The following is a 4,767-nucleotide window of genomic DNA, read 5'->3' as shown; positions in this document are numbered from 1 at the left end:
CAAAGTTTTATAAACTTGGTCAGTAAGTCGCCGGCGTTGCTGCTGCGTCGACAGCGGCAGCGGCAGATGCCGAGCGACTCACCGAGAGATAAATCAACAGTTGGTATTCCCTCTCAAGATCAACAAAAGTCGAGGAGTATTAACTGCCGCACAGTGCTCTACCTCTACCCAACCCCCCTCTCGCTCTCTCACTCTCTCAGTCTCTCACCGTTTCTCTCTCCCCCTCTCTTTCACTCACTCATAACGAGCCGAACTCAATTCCCCATTACGATTCGACATTAGGCGGCACGCACCTCACTTTAACTCTTTTGTTTTCGGCTGATTTTTAAGGTGTTCGCTGAGAGACCACTGCATAAATCATTTGGGCCCCACACAAGCCCACGCCCGAAATTCCGCATTTCTTTCGGCATGTGCGTTAATGAGTCCGATATGCATCTAAGGTAATAGATTTAGGGCTATCTATGAGCTTTGCGGCAGAGCGAAATATAAGGGCTTTATCCGATTTGAGGCTTACAGAATTGGGGAACTGAAATTAATGTGAGGCTATCTTAAGACTTATAAGACTTTAAGTTTTATTATAAATGAACAAGAACAGAACAATTTGAAATCATATACATATATAAAACTATTGTAATCCTATGTAGTAATTTATTTTCATCTAAACCAAAGGTTAAGTTTACATAACGCTTACCTCAAAAAATGTTGCAATTCAAGTATGCCCTACTACGCAATTCTCATGAGTTTATGTAAGCTCTTGAGCTATTCTGAAAGACATCTCTTCTTTAATTTAGTTGCTCAGAATGAATAGACTTGACGGGATATCAAGTAGAGGGCAGAGCTGACTACTTAAGAGAGAAGTTAAAGGAAAAGCAAACAGAAGAGAAATGAGAATTAGAATGTTAGTTATTCTTGAGCTGAGAAATATAGAAGTGGTAGTAGCTGAATGAGCAATAGCAGGAGTCATAGAAGAGAAGGAGAACAAGATTGCTACGGCTGCCCTTAAGGAGAAGCAAAGCTTAGAAGCAGCCCGAAGGTGCCGGCACAAAACGAAATGCAGAAAGAGACAAACTATTTTAAGAACTTTGCAAATACAGAGCCGTTTTCGTTGCCCAATATTAATTTCTTTACGATTCGTTCTTAATATTTACTTCATTAATTAACCAAAATTTGATAAGCAGCAACATGTGAATTAATAGAATTCCGTTTTGTCCGTTGAACCAGCCCTATTTATTTATTTTGCCACCCAACTGATCGAAAGCTGTCGAGGAAATAAAAACTCGCTAGATGGCGCTCTGCGGCCAAGGCCCAAAGCTATTCAAATGAGCACGACAATGCACAAGCTTTAAAGCTCCGCTCAAAAGCTCAGTGCAAAGCGCAGCACCGAGGGCGCACCTGCTTCGGCGCTCAGTCGACACGCGCAGCTTGTGGCCAACAGTTGGAAAAACGTGGAACGTGCGCTGCTTAGTTTTGTACGCCCGCCCCTCCCACCTAAGCAAACGCCAGCGCAACGAGTGCGAACGGTAGCGGCCGATAGAAAGACAGAGAAAGAGAGAGATAGAGAGAGCGCGCCAAGGCAGTGGGCGCGAAGAGTGCGGCAATAACAATTCGTGGGTGCTAAACGCGCGCGCGCAACTGAAAAATTTCACAAAATTCATGAAAATATTTTAGCCAAGAGTTGCGCTAGTGAGTGTTTGTGTGTGTATGCGTTTATGTGATAGTGTTGGTATTGGTGTGTCTGAAAAGCGACAACAAAATAAACAAGTGCAACAAGAAAAATATATGCAAAACAGCTAAAGAGTTGAAAAGAATTTAACAACAGCAACAACAACAAGAACAACGAGATACAAAGTCAACAACAACGACAACAACAACAAACAGCTGTTGTTATTGCTGCGATTTTGTTTTTGTTACTTTTCGGGCAAAGCTTTAAAGCGGGTCAACTGCATAAATAAATAAATAAATACATGAAACGAAACGAAACGAGATTCAAATCAAGCCAAGTGAAGAGTGATACGATGTAAAAATATATATATTTTTTTGCAAAAGTTACAAATATATATATATGATACAAATATTATATAAAATTCGAGTTATATATATGTATGAAACATGCAAATTTTGTTGCTATAGTTCAGTCTTCTTTCATTAAATCTTCGCTCACGTCGTGTCTCATACTATCGTCGTACTACCCACTATTGCCATCCCGCTTCCGCTTGGACTAGCTCGAAAGCTCGGCGTAGTATTCAAAGCAGCAAGGCAAAAAGAAAACAAACAAACCAGAAAAAAACAAAAGAAACAGAACATCGAGAAGTTCTAATCAAACCGAACTGCTGAACAGCTGGCGGACTGGCGATTCGATTCCCGAAATGCGGCTGCACTTCGGCTGCGGCTCTGTTTTGAACACCTTTTGCGCAGTCACAAATGGCCGCTAAAGTAAGTTAACAACAATCAATTTTTATGGATCGTAAATCCATTATCTAACTGACATGCATATGCATACACACATACATATGTATATATTATCGAGTGGCTGCTGTACCTGTCTCTGCAACTCTATCGGCACACATGTATCTGTATCTGGCTAACCGCAAAAAAAAAACTGTGTGAGGCTTAGTTTTGTTTTTTTTTTTGTGTTTTTGGCTTTTTGGTTCTCACGCCAAGCAGAAAGCCCAAAAAAACAAAAAAGTGAACACAAAAAAAAAAAAAAAAAAAATCAAAGACGGGGCACCTTTGAACTTTAAAACGGGAGTGCAAAATGCAAACAGTCATCAATGAGCCAAGCACTCGAATAGGAAAAAACAACCGCAACAACAACAACAACAGCAACAACACGAATGGCACAGAGTGGCCATAGAAAAAGGTTTCGAGAAAAACCAACTGTAAAAACGCAGACAGTTGCACAGTGGTGTAAGATGTACTAGAAATTTACAGAAATTTATATAGAATTTTTATGCAAAATGAAATATAAAGATAATAAAATAGTCCCAATACTAGAAATTTACTGAAATATATATAGCTATTTTATCAATATTTAAAGTTTGGGAATGGCATCACTATTATTTCCATGTAGGCAGCCATATGAATATTATAGAGTTCCAAGCTCTAAAACAAACTAATAATCTGAACAATATTTATATATGCATATGAATATATGTACATATATGTATATTTGTTTTGGTATTTCCTTAAATAACCTAGAGCATGAAATTGTATAATACAAAATTTATTTATAAATTCTAGCTGCAAAATTATTATTAGTATAATACATACCCTACTCATATCTACTATAACAGTTTGCTAAACTTACACTTAATCAAGTTGTCAAGGCAATTTGTTAAACTAGCGCTTAAATTCCATCATATGAGATGACTTGAATATTTTATAAGTAGAGAATATATATTTATTTATTTATATATAGTATTTTCTAGTTGTTACATGCATATACGTAAAGTGTAATAGATATACTTAATTTATTAGACAAGTGCTCTATGGGATATAGAAATAAAATGATGAGCTTTTGATTAAGGGCATGCCTGTGATTATGATATGTGGCTATAAATATTATCGTAAAATGCTTAAGATTGTAGTTGGATAAATTTTTATAAAAAATTTTAATTTAATTTAATTTAATAAATTCATTTTTGTTCTTTGTTTTCTTTTTCTTTTCTTTCTTTAATATTTTATCTTATTATCTTATCTTATCATCAGCATGAGATTTTAGCTCTTATACTTCTTTATTTTATTTTTATTTTCTTTAAATTTTTATATTATATTCAACAAGTCTTCTTTTACTTTTATTGTGAACTTACTCTAGTTCTGCATTCGCTCCCTTTATACCTTAACAAATTCAGCACTAATTACTTCAGATGATCAATATGCAATTGCAAAAAGTATTACGCCCCAAGTGCATCAAGTTCAGTCTAGTTTTTGGCTCAAAACACAGACAGAGATAATCGTCGGCTCTAATGGGCTGCTCTTTAACCTACAAAAAAGTGCAACTGTTTAAATGTTAATTGCGTTCAGCCATGTGGGATTCGAACCACGGTTGGCACTGATTGCGTTTTGCGTGGCCCATGTCCATGTCCGAGCTGCGAGCTGGGCATGTGGACGACTAAACAGAGTTGCACTTGTTGCTCGAACTGGTTTTGCATTATTATTGTTGTTGTCATATTGTTATTGTTGTTTTTGTTTTTTTATGACTGTCAACATTTTTATTTTTTTAAATGGCGTTTCGCGGCTGCATTTTTCATGTGTTTTCCGGCTGACCTCCGTCTCGATCTGCACGGACCAGTTGCAGCCGCTTCTGGGCCATTCTAATTTGCCACTGCGATTTGTTGTTAACAGTTGCCGTTGCCATTGTTGTCGTTGTTGTTGTTGTTCGCCTAAACTGGAGCATTTACTTCGGTATTAGCCAAAGGTTAGGGTTCATTCTCATTGGTTTTCAGCAGCTGCCACGCCTACAAAAAATGATTTAAATGTTAGCAACTTGTTGAACATAGAAAACGCGATAAGTAAGAATGTCTCTACTGACTGCAAAATACCCGGCTAGGCTTAAAAAATAAACAAGTTTCTATATATTGTATATAGGGTTTATCTTTTGAGCACTTCAATTCCCTGTAAATATAATTGATTGTAGCTCTAAAATAGTGGAAGTTATAGTTATTTTTTTGACTTGTCACGTTCCTCGGTTGTCTTTAAATTTGCCATTTTTTCAATTTATTCATAGAGGCGATCTAGTCAAATTTTGTGTGTTTTCAATGCCTCGCT

General features: G+C 37.0%; 1 protein-coding gene across 1 annotated transcript in view; it reads left to right on the top strand.

The window, feature by feature from the left end:
• Nucleotides 1–1,388: 1,388 nt before the first annotated feature.
• Nucleotides 1,389–4,767, top strand: part of Tie (Tie-like receptor tyrosine kinase) — a 29,863-nt gene continuing 26,484 nt past the window's right edge. The window contains 1 exon segment of the mRNA XM_018008021.2: nt 1,389–2,433. The gene's annotated coding sequence lies outside the window, so the exon portion shown is untranslated.

This window comes from Drosophila arizonae, chromosome 4 (assembly GCF_054131065.1).
Source record: "Drosophila arizonae isolate 15081-1271.41 chromosome 4, UAZ_ARI_1.0, whole genome shotgun sequence".
NCBI lineage: Eukaryota > Metazoa > Arthropoda > Insecta > Diptera > Drosophilidae > Drosophila > Drosophila arizonae.
The sequence above is the reverse complement of the archived record's forward strand: the minus strand, read 5'-3'. Positions and strand labels throughout refer to the sequence as shown.